Below are 12,064 nucleotides of genomic sequence, written 5' to 3'. Positions count from 1 at the left end.
CTCCCTCCTCGGGCCTCTTTGCCTGGCCCCTTGCTCTCCGCCAGCCCGCTGCGGGCAAGCTCCCCGGGGAGGAAGCGGAGGCAGGGGACTGGGAGTGAGTCACGCCGGGGAGAAGCGGGGAAACTCCAGCTGCTCGGCCGGGTCCAGCGCGAGTGGCAGGGCGCATGTGCGCTCGCTCCCTGCCTCCCTTCTCCTCCCTCCCCGCTCTCTCTCCCTGCAGGCTGGGTGCTGAAGTTGGGCGGATGGCAGCAAACCAGCTCCGCTAGGGACCAGCTGCACGAGCCCTTCCCCGGGATCGCTCAGTGCCAAGCACACGCAGCCAGGCGGGGGTGGGTAAGCCAGACCGCTGTGGTGTTTTTTATCATTATTTTGAACCTGAACCTTGTTAAATGGCACCAACATGTCTGCTGTATCCTGGTGCCTGGTTTAGAGAGAAGGGGTGGGGGGGGTGGCGGGGGGGGGAGAGGGAGTACAACTGCAAATGCACTCACACGGGGGGTGGGGAGGGAAGGGGTGTGTGTGTAGCGGGGCGGGGGGTCAGCCGCGGTGGCCCGGGGGCTGAGCTGCAAGGTGGGGTCCGAGCGAGTGTCGCTCCTCTCCAGTGATGCACAAAGGGGTGGGGAAAGGGAGCGCGGTGGCTCCACTGGACTCCCCAGATATTGGCTCCTGGGCTGTGGCTCTGTGGAGCGATGCTGCTGCTGCTGGGCATCGGCTGCATCAAGGAATCCTGATCTGTCCGGGCGGGGGGTTCCTACCATATTGGGGGAAAGGAGGGGGAATATCGTTTGCAGATGTGTTTGGGGGGCTGCTGGGGATGGCGGGGGGATCGTACCTTTCCTCTTGACCTTCTCCTCTGGCTCCCTTAAGGCAGGGTCTCTTCTGGGCAGGGGAGTGGGGACGATGCACCCTTGCGTTTTGCACTGATTTGAAACAATCGGAGACCGTGGCCTTGTGGAAACCACACGCACCGTTTGTCTGGGTTCCTTGGAAATGGAAGTGATTCCCTGTAAGACCTGAACAGAGGCATGTAATACAGTGCAGACTGCTGGCTGAGGGAAAGGGGGGGGGACGATAATAAAATAATAATAATAATAATTAATAATAAAAGGACGAGGCCCCCACTAAGTCTGTAGAAGCTGCTTCGGTGCAGGGCAAACGAAGAGGTGGCTCACAGGCACCATCCTTGCTGTTCATTATTCTGATGAGTTATGGATTTTCTTTCCACTCTCTCCATAGTCTTTCATGTCACCCATCCATCCTCCCCCCTCATTATTCTGCGGCATCAGCAGGGAGCTGGGGTTTGGCCGGGTTCTGCTCCCCCTGCCTTTCTCTCTCTCTGTGTGTGTGTGTGTGTGAAAATGTCGGAGGCTGGAGGAAGGACAGAACCTATGGGGAAAAGCAGGCGGCTACAGATGGTTTAGAATGAGGCTCAGGAAGCAGGAGGCTGGTTAGTGGCTGCTAGCAATAGCGGATCCTTCCCGGCTGGCACCAAGTTATGAACAGCGCAGCGCGCTCAGCAGAGGGGCGCTCACAAGCCAACTCTCTGGCAAAGGAGATCAAGCCCACCGCCCTGAGCCCCTGGCGAGGACTTTCTCTGACACAGGACAGACACTGTACAGATGCCCAGCTTCCTAAGGAAGAGAGCGCAAGAAAGACCCTGTCTGGAATGGTTCCTTTCCATTCGACATTGTTTTTGAGGGATTTGATTGCATTTAGCTCCTAAAATCCGGGATTAAAAAACGTGAGGTCTTAACTTTATCACCAATAAAATCGCTAGAATATGAAGAAAACCAACAAGCTCTAGTTTATCCAGTTTATTTCCAGAGCGCTCATCACCATACTATCTGAGTACTCCATTATAATGAGCTTAGAACTGGCATAACTATGTGTTAGGGTTTCCAGTATTGAGAGGGGATCCTTATCTTCCGCATTGCTAAAGATTTGGGCTAACCAGTCATCAGCTTTGCAGCTGGGATGCATATTATTATATTTACCAATACATACATACATAAACCTTGTTTTTTGTTTAGCTTATCAAGTGTTGGGCAAATGGATGAAATCCCAAATGCAATAATAGATTGCATTATTTTTAAAAAGCTGGAAAATATAAGTAGGTAAATTTATTAGCTGTTGGTAGGTTTTATAGAGAAATAATAAGTAACTCTGCAAAATGAATGCATACTACTGTCTATTTTTACAGGTTTTTAAAAGGAAGTTAATTCCTTATTCACATCAATGGAAGCTAGTGTCATCAGCCACATTATAAGATACATAATTAGTGTCATCATGAAAAATTGGCATCTATGTAAGTAAATGAATGGGAATAATCCATTGTTTGAGGTTTGTAAGAAACATTGTTACCTAAGATATTATTATTGCTAATAATTATTTATTTGAATTTCATCAGCACCCAAATGTGCAAGGCACCATCTATATATACAGGAAGACACAGTCCCAGCCCTGAGAAGTAAGATGCTTCTGAGCAGCAGAAATGGAAAATGTGTACTTAAAATATACATTAAGTGATTGTTGTGTTTATAAAAGGTGCTGGGTTGACAGCACTAGAGCCTAGCAGTGTCCTCTCCTTATAGATGCAAAGGCACTTCAGTCTCCCACTCTGCCAGTCCTTGGTCTTGCTGCTGAGACTACAAATAAGAATTGCAGTGATGAGGGCTTGATTTTGTGTGTGTGTATGTGAGAGAGAGAGAGAGATGGACACACAGAACTTACCTGAAATCATCAACTCAGTTCATAAAGTCTACTGAGCAGTCATTCAGTGGTAATAACTTTCCTTCACTAACGATTAGACCAAATTTAGACCTGGCATCCTGGTAAAAAATCCCTATCCTATTCCTGTTATCTGAACTACCTGGTTCCTGGGAGCCTTGGGGAGGAGGGGGAGCGCATTGTTCTCCAACTATTGTTTTTGGTTTGGTTTGGTTTGGTTTTTCTCAAAAACTAATTTAAATGCAACATACAAAGCTATATAGACATGGCTTTGTTGCTGATTGCCTTAAGTTATGGTTCATTGTGTGTAATGTGCATTGTTTGAAAAGTACGATAGAACTCTCTTACCAAAAGCAAGACAGCAGTGAAGGCCCTCTGACTAATTGCTTCTACCAGAGAGTAGGACTTGAGTGAGGATCATGCATAAAGAGCAGTAGAATTGATCAGGCTTGCTTAGGAAAATGCTTGCCAATCTTGCGATAGGATCACAAGTAGGGGTGCTTCAATTTATCTCTCAGGAACTGTAGAGGAACAGAGACATCATGACCTACTGCCACATTATTGGAAAAGCGCTGTCAGCAGCAGTGTCCACATGACACTGGAACATGACTGTCAGCAGAAACAACATGGATGAGGTGCAAGGTAGTATAGCAGAAACTCATCTGAATGGAGGGTCCCTCCATAACAAATAAAACATTGATGCAGGATGCTGGAATACTCCTCTCCCAAGAGCTGAAGAGGAGATTAAAGCAAACTGCACATTAAGACATAGGAGAGAAGATACCAGCTGATCTGAAAGTAAAGCCAGCTAGACATCAGTGTGGCCTGCCACTTCAGCAATAGCATCTGTATGTAAACTTTTCTTCAAGGTAAACATGGTGGCTTGAAAAAAATTCAGTGCTCCCTCTACAATCATCTAACATTAGCCTCTCCACTCTTCTATAACAAGCAAATAGGGCCTTGTCATTTATCTACTTTGCAGAGATCTTTGAATGTGAAAAATGTGGAAATATTTGTGTTATAAAAATGTACCCAGTGAAACAATGTTAGTTAGTATGGAAGTGCAGTTATTACACCGTAGTTAAGGTAGAGGTATATTTAGTACTTAAAGCAGGGACTCAACTTCTTTTTCATATGAACAATACAACATATCCTCCCCATATTTACAGTGTTTTCTCTTTGAGTGTAGAATGAATTTTCTGAGAATTTACAAATCAATCTGTTAATTCGGTTGAGTTAAAATTCATTAAAAACTAGGTCCTTTAAGAAATTTCACATCTCATGTCAATCTATTCTTTCTGCTGAATTATCTTAATAATGAAATAACACAGGTACTTCAAACTTTCCATATTGTTAGAATTAATTGGAAGCTTTTGCATAGGCTGTATCTGAGCAAATTAAATTGCAATTAAGATAACAATTAGATGCAACTGTTAATAACTTATGAATATATAGGCTGCAGACAGGTGCAGGTCAACAGCTCAGGTAACTCTTAAGGGGGGCCATTGTGACTCTAGAGGTAACTCAACCAATCATCACCCTTCCTCTGCTGTAAATTTGCATGGAACAATTCTATTGGTTGTAATGAGTCATCAGTATGAGGGAGACTGGATGCATGTGTCAGGAGTCCTCACTGGTAGCTTACTTGGTTCAGCTGTCACTGTTCTTTAAAGATTTAATGTCTGCATGCTAGTTTGGGCATCAGAACTTGAACAGCTTCCTATCTGCAGTACTGCAATCTCAGCTCCTCTGTGCACAGAGGCAGCACTGATGGGGTGGTAACTGGGGCAGCAGTCCAGGGTAAGATGATAAACTGCACCAACATTGAGTCTCAGGGCATGTGTTCTCTCTGAGCATTCTTTTTGGGTTTCCTGTTTACTTTTCATATATGAAATGTTTAATAATTTCTTAAAAATAAGAAAATGACCATACAAAAAAAATCAGTGTTAAGATAGAGTTAAAGTTGAGAGTATGTATCAGAAACCAACAGGTAAAAAACATTACGGGCCTGTTGTAATGCTTGATCTGGGGATGATTACAAATCTAGGAACATACATAATTAAGGTTACACTTAAAAGAAATCTAAACATGTTCAAGTAAGAAATGCACAGTTATAGTACTTAGACAACCTTAACTATGCCTTGTTGTGATAACAGGAAGGGGAAAAATATGAAAAACTCTAATATGTCTAAAATCAATTGGAACTAATATGAGACCACAAATACTACAATAGCTTAATCATAACTGTATGGTTATTGCATGACATCAGTACAGGGCAGAGTTAAGTTTGTTTGGGTATCTTAATTGTGCATTTCTCACCTTACTATGTCTGGATTTCTTTTAAGTGTAACCTTAATTATGCAGTTCTTGCGTTTGTAATGCTTGGCTTTGGGGTGATGACAACATCCCTGTAATGTGTTGTTTTTTTTTACCCTTAAGTTACTAAGACATGCTCTCAACTGTAACTCTATAGAAATGCACATTTTTTGGTCTGGGAATTAGTAGTAGTTGGCAGTCATTAAGAGGGGAATCAGGAGAGAAATGTCTTCATGCTACCTCATTTATTATAACAATTATATATTGGACAGTCCAGGGACCTCTAATGCCCATACACCTGGACATTTTTTCTCAATTTCTGTAAAATGTTGAAAAATGAAGGTGAAACTTTCACTGGGCCTGATTCTTTGCTGTGCTGTTTCTGGTGATCGCAGCAGAGTGGGGGGATAATATCTCAGCCCTAATGCTGGCACAGATGAGAGCAGCCTGGGGGTCATTCTAACTGGCTGGCTGGAATTGGTCCCCAAAGGATTATCCACAAGCTGGGGTTAGCAGAAGCACTGTGTGCTCTGGCCACTCCTCATCACTGATACACCTCTTCCCACCCTGGACTTCCCCCCTATGCTAGGGCGCAACTGTGGGGAGGGAAGGACAAGTGTCAACTATACCAGCTCTGTTCCCACTGAGCCTCCATCATGCCAGGGGTATGTCCAGCTGGGGATTTATGTGCAGTCTCACTCCTTTGGCATCACCTGGTCAGAGCAAAAAGTGTGGAGCGGACCAGAAAAACCGGCCCACTCTGTTTAAAGAAAAACTATGGATCCGTTATGAAACAGTTGATACTGAATATGATATGAATTACTGAATATTCCCCCTCCCTGTGGATCGTTATTTGAATATGATTCTGTGCAGGCCTTCACTTTCATTTGACTTTAGGAAAATAGAATATGGCTGGATCTCTGACAGAGACAGATTTGTTATTTTGTGTGAGACTCATTTTTAATTTTAAAAAAAGGAAACATGATAAAACTGGCATAGTCAGCGCCACACTGTATAAATAGGTCTAGCCTAGGGTATAGCAAAAGCTGTTTATCACTGAATAGTGTCAGTAAAATAATATTAAAGAGTCTGAGACAAAGTAGCTAAACTACATAAATTATGGCTGAAGGCTGCACGGTATCCTTAACTCAGCCCCTACATGCCTAGGTATTGCAGCTCAGAGGGCTCCTATCAGGGGATCTCAAAGCACAGGATGCTCTGATATATAACCTGTTCTGCCATTCTGTGACAGAGTGCTGGACAAAGACAGCTGTACCAGCACTCTGATCACTGGATCATCAATTAAATCGCCCTGGACTAAATCTGGGGGGCCAAACTGTGCCTAACTTATAGATTGGTATAGGCTGAGGAGAGCCCCAAAGGCTAACTAGCCCAGAAAGTAGAAAAGACACAGGAAGGAAGTGGTCAAAGGAAAGAGAGAGAGACAGGCAAGCTTTTGAGAGTCAGAGCCAGGAGAGAGCTCTCAGGGGGAATCCTAGGATCACAGGGTTAGAAAAGACTGCAAGGGTCATCTAGTATAATGTCCCTGCCACGATGCGGGATTTGTTGTGTCTAAACCATCCAAGCCAGATGGCTCTCCAGCCTCCTTTTGAGAACCTCCAGCGAAGGAACTTCCACCACCTCCTGAGGCATCTGTTCCATTGTCCTACTGTTCTTACAGTTAGGAAGTTTTTCCTGAAGATCACTGTCTCCCCCACTCCTTGGCTGAATGAGTTAAGGTTTGCATGTTTATAAATACAGAGCTGCACAAGTTTGTAAAGGTGGTGGGGAGAGCACTGTAAATACATTGCACAAGGCATTTGACCAGAAGGTCTCCGAGCAGTTTGTGTCTAGAAAAGAGACAGGAGTAGGATGATGCCTTGTCACACATTCCTTGGCACACAGCAGGCTTGAGGCAAGAAGGCTTACCAAGAAGTCCCTGTATTTTTTGCTTTGTTTCTGACCAATAAAAACGTTACCTACATATTGATCTGAGCACTTCCATGAGAGAAAAGGTATAATGAATGACAAATTTCATGGTCATTGCCTAGTGGTTGTATTACTCTGTTGACATCACTTTCTGAAATGATGAACTCCTCATCCAGTGTAAAGTTCACATTATTGCAAAATCATTATAGGCTAGATTCTGCCATCTTTACTCACATTGGGCCAGATATTCAGCTACTGTAAATGGTTGTCAAATCAATGTTCTATGCCAACTATCTCAGCTGGGGATCTAGCCCACTGCATAATATCTTACGCCATGAGTAGCCCCATTAAATTGAACATAAGTAAGGTGGTAAATGTAGTCCTAGTTACTCAGCACCTGCTAGTTAGTTTTGTAAGTCTGTTGTTTTAATTTATTCAGAAATGGCAAAACATTAATAACAATCAGCAACTTGCAAAAGTTATCATTGCGTGGGAACAGACATGTAAGGTATTTTTTGCCACTCAGTCACACAGTGGTTTAAAAATGGGTACAAAAATATTTGTGCACCTAGATTCAAACCAATAGGATTTAATGTGTCTGTAATATAGCAGCCTGAACATCTGGTAATAATACTTCATATTTATGTAGTGTGTTAAATGTGTTCAGAACATTTTACAAATCTAACTAATCTTCCTAATATAAGAAACTGGGGCTAAGAAATTCTGACAGATCTTTAACCGTAAAAGTAAGCAGCATACAAGAACAGAGCAGAGGATAATAACTATCAAACATTATATTGGATTATTTTACACTTAAGGCCAAATCCTGGAATTTTCCACCACATCCAAATAAATGTGTTTTATGGAGGTTAACCCTCCACACACTGGCTAGAGCAATGGTGCAGTCATTTCACAAATGTGGATGCTGTAGTAGTGGCAACTGTTCTCAGTAACTTCATACAGGAGTGGGAGTTGGGTTGGTCCGTGAATTAATGTATTTGAAAACTCATTGGCCTTGCCCACTGAGGAGCTGCCAAAATCTTAACAACCGGTTCCCTATAAAAAGTTCTGATTTAAGGGATGTGCCCCAGTATGTATTTTTTGTACCAACAGGGTTACCATACCTCTGTATTTTCCCGGGAGGAATTTTTAAAATGCAAAAATTCCTCCCAGACGGCAATTTAAGAACCAAAAAGCCTGACCTGTCCGGGAAAATACGGATGTATGTTAACCCTGCCTAAAGTTCTTTTTTTAAAAAGATGGGCCTGAACTAGAAATGAGCTCCGTTTCACATGTGTGGGTCCCCGCCACTCCCTGGGGATGTGCTAGGGTGACCAGATGTCCCAATTTTATAGGGACAGTCCCAATTTTGGGGTCTTTTTCTTATATAGGCTCCTATTACCCACCCCCCGCCTGTCCTGATTTTTCACACTTGCTGTCTAGTCACCCTAGGGTGTGCACATGTGTGGGTCCCAGCTGCTCCCTGCCCCCCTCATTGAAGCAGGGGTGAAGGGTTACTGCCCTGGGAACTGCAGGGCACCAGTGGACGTGGAGCCAGCTGCAGACAGGGGCATGGGGCAGGGGGTGCGGGGCTGGCTGCGGGTAGGGCAAGGGGTGCGGAGCTGGCTGGAGACAGGAGGGTGCGGGGCTGGCTGGAGGCAAGGGGGTGCGGGGCTGGCTGGAGGCAGGGCAGGGGGTGCGGCAGAGGCTGGCTGCAGGCAGGGAGTGCGGGGGTGGCTGGAGGCAGGGCAGGGGGTACAGGGGTGGCTGCGGACAGGGTGTGCAGGGGCTGGCTGCGGACAGGGGCTGGCTGCAGGCAGGGGGTGCAGCAGGAGCTGGTTGCGGGCAGAGGGTGTGGGGGGGCTGGAGGTAGTGGCTGGCTGTGGGCAGGGGGTGTGGGGGTGGCTGGAGGCAGAGCAGGGGGTGGCTGGAGACGGGGGCTGGCTGCGGGCAAGGGGTGCTGGGGGGCTGAAGGAAGGGGCTGGCTGCGGGCAGGGCAAGGGGTGCAGCAGGGGCTGCTGCAGGCGGGGGTGGCTGAAGGCAGTGCGGGGGTGGCTGGAGACGGAGGCTGGCTGCGGGCGGGGACGCGGGGGGGCTGGCTGTGGGCAGGGGGTGCGGGGTTGGCTGGAGGCAGGGGCTGGCTGCGGGCGGGAGGTGCGGGGGTGGCTGGAGGCAGGGGCTGGCTCCGGGCGGGGTGGTGGGTGCTCACGGGGAGAGCGGCTCGGAGCAGCCCGAGCAGCAGGACGCAGCCCAGGCCCAGCAGAGCAGCCGGGGACCCACCAGGCAGCAGCGGGAGCCCCAGGGCCAGGGGAGCAGCAGCAGCAACAGGGCTCATGCCCAGGGCCAGGCAGCAGCCCACATGGCTCCCGCAGCGCAGCGCCCCCGGCGGCCGGAGGAGGAATTGCATCACTTCCCGGCCGGAGCCCATCAAAGCCTCAGCGCCCCCTGCAGGGAAGCGGGTTAACAACTGGTTCTAAAACTGCTTCAAAATTTAACAACCGGTTCACACGAACCGGTGTGAACCGGCTCCAGCTCACCACTGGCCATGCCCATATCACTCCCTTGCTCCAAGCCCCATCTGCATAGTTGTAGAGAGAACCACTGAGATGTTCATATGCCATGTTGAGGAGCACAGAGTAGATCCGCTCTGTTGCAACACGGATAGAGCAAGTCCCTCTACTCAACCTCTCCCCAGTTTACCCTCTGTGCAGTGGAAACACAGCAGTTCTTGTTCCTTTAGATCATCTACATGCCCATTAAAAGTAGACAGTATTTGTCCCTTTTTGTCCTTTTGTATTTTAGGTCTTACTATTCTTGACTTCCAAATGACAACAGATTTGGTTTCTCAGCTGATTATGACAGATGTTTGTAATGCTAATCCCTTTTTGTAGCCACAACAATTTTTAAGAAATGGTTATGCTTTTATGTTCTGTATTCACCATCCTTCATATAATACAGCAGAGAGAATTGTTTAAGCATATTCACCAGGACAGCATTATAGTTTAGGATCAGGGAGTGACATATTATATGTGTGTGATGCAATGTGAAAATCAAGCTGGTATACTTTGTGTCCTTACTTCCACTGGTGGTTTTCTGGGTCAGGCATTTCATTCCACGACAAAACACAGTGACCTGTTTTCAATCTGATTAACAAACAAAAGGAATCCTAATGATATTGTATGAGATATATTATATGTAAAACTTAGTAGTATTTCATGAGGGCTTGAGAAAAGCTACAGAGAACCCAAAAAAATGGAGACCAAAACAGCAATAGGAAAATATCAGTGACAGAACAAGAGGAAAAATATTTATCCCCAGAGGAAAGGAGCTTTCTTCTAGCAAGCGCAGTAATCTTGAACATATAGACAATTTAGTAAATACTGAGAACAATTACAAAATAAATAATCCAATTGGCCATTATTATTAGTAGTAGTAGCAGTAGTATTTATTATTTATTATCTTTATAGGTATTGGTTTGTGGTTTCAGAATTAACATAATGTATTAGTATAATAATACCAGAAGACTTTGCCTATAAGTATCACCTTTTCATCAAAGAATCCCAAAGCACTTTTCAAACATTAATTACTCCTCACAGCACTCTGGGACACAGTAAACAGCTTTGTGTTTATTTGACAGATGGGTAAAATCAGTCCCAGAACAGTTAAGCGATTGTCCAGGATCACAGAGCAAAGCAATGGCAGAGTGAGGAATAGAATCCTAGGGTGAAATCCTGGCCCCAGTGAAGTCAGTGACAAAGCTCTCATTGATTTAGCTGGAGACAGGATTTCACCTCAAGAGTCTTGACTGCCAGTCTCACTAGACAGCACTCCCTGTGGAGAAATACCACCAAACACTCCCTGTATAAAAACACTGTCGATAGCTGAAGATACCTAAAAGGTCCAGTTAAAAACAAAGCAAGACGATTTCCAGCGAAGTAAACACGATTGGTCTCTCCATTCACTCCATTGTTTCAATAATTTTGAAAATAACTAGAACAAAACACCAACCATTTTCATTCAGTATATTTATTCCTTTTTTCATCTGATCATGTAACCTGAATATCAACTTGAAAAAATGAATATAAATTTGCAATTGAAAAACTACATTAACATCAAAATCCATAGTGAGTAGGTGACTTACAAAATTTGGAGGCTCGGGATCACTTTTAACAATGTCTCTGTAAATTTTGTAATGTAGGAATTAAGCTATAAATACTGGAAATTTTACAGTAGACAGCCTGATACTTGCTGTGTTTGTGTCAGAATATTCAGCTTCTCTTTGATCAGTTCTTTAACACAATCTGCCTCTTTGGGGATTCATTAAAACTTAGCCTGTTGATCTCCCTCTTTTTTATGCAGACAACACCAAGACAGTTAAAGTTAGTTAAATAAGATCTGTCCTAGCTTTGGCAAATTTATGTATAAAATAATATGCTGCAAATTTCCTTTGTCTTCATTGTTAGCTTTTGTGATAGAACATCCCATAATATTGCAGTCACTATATATATATATATATATATGGCACAGCTAGAAATGTGTGCAATTGTTTACAATAGACAGGAGTAACAGATTGATCTATGGCTAAGTTCTAGCAATTAATATATAAAACAACTGCTGTAAGAAGGCTAGATGTATTTTATCTGGATGTGTGACCCATTGAAGACACAACTGTAGCTTGTGTGTAATTATTTTAAAAACTGCACCCATAAGGCTAGCTGGTGTTTTGAAAGTCCATATGGGGCCTGATCCAACTCCCATTAAAGTCTACAGGAGTCTTTCCGTTGACATCAGTGGAGTGGGACTAGACCACAATGAAAAACAGTCTCCCCCTACACAGTATAAGTCACCAATTTATGTTATACATTTAGCTTTATAATTACAAAAGTATATCTGATCTCCCTGTAGGCAGCAGCCACATTGCTGAAAAGTAACATCATTTGTGACAAGGAATGAATGGGAGCCCAGATGTTACTTAATGCAAACTGTTTTTCTTCCTCTTATAGGGTCCAGTGCTGTAAGGTGCTGAGCACCAGCAACCCCCAGCACAGTTAGTGAAGCTGAGGGTGCACAGCACTTTGCTGGCCAGGGGACT

The 12,064-nt window shown here is 44.7% G+C and overlaps 1 protein-coding gene across 3 annotated transcripts in view; it reads left to right on the top strand.

Moving 5' to 3' along the window:
• The first annotated feature begins 200 nt into the window (after positions 1-200).
• Positions 201-12,064, top strand: part of RGS17 (regulator of G protein signaling 17) — a 73,109-nt gene continuing 61,245 nt past the window's right edge. For 2 of the 3 annotated variants that reach the window (XM_073335231.1, XM_073335228.1), the window contains exon 1: positions 201-333. The gene's annotated coding sequence lies outside the window, so the exon portion shown is untranslated. The remainder of the gene's footprint in view (positions 334-12,064) is intronic. The other variant, XM_073335230.1, reaches the window with a different exon arrangement.

Source organism: Lepidochelys kempii, chromosome 3 (genome assembly GCF_965140265.1).
Source record: "Lepidochelys kempii isolate rLepKem1 chromosome 3, rLepKem1.hap2, whole genome shotgun sequence".
In the NCBI taxonomy this organism is placed as follows: domain Eukaryota; kingdom Metazoa; phylum Chordata; order Testudines; family Cheloniidae; genus Lepidochelys; species Lepidochelys kempii.
The sequence above is the reverse complement of the archived record's forward strand: the minus strand, read 5'-3'. Positions and strand labels throughout refer to the sequence as shown.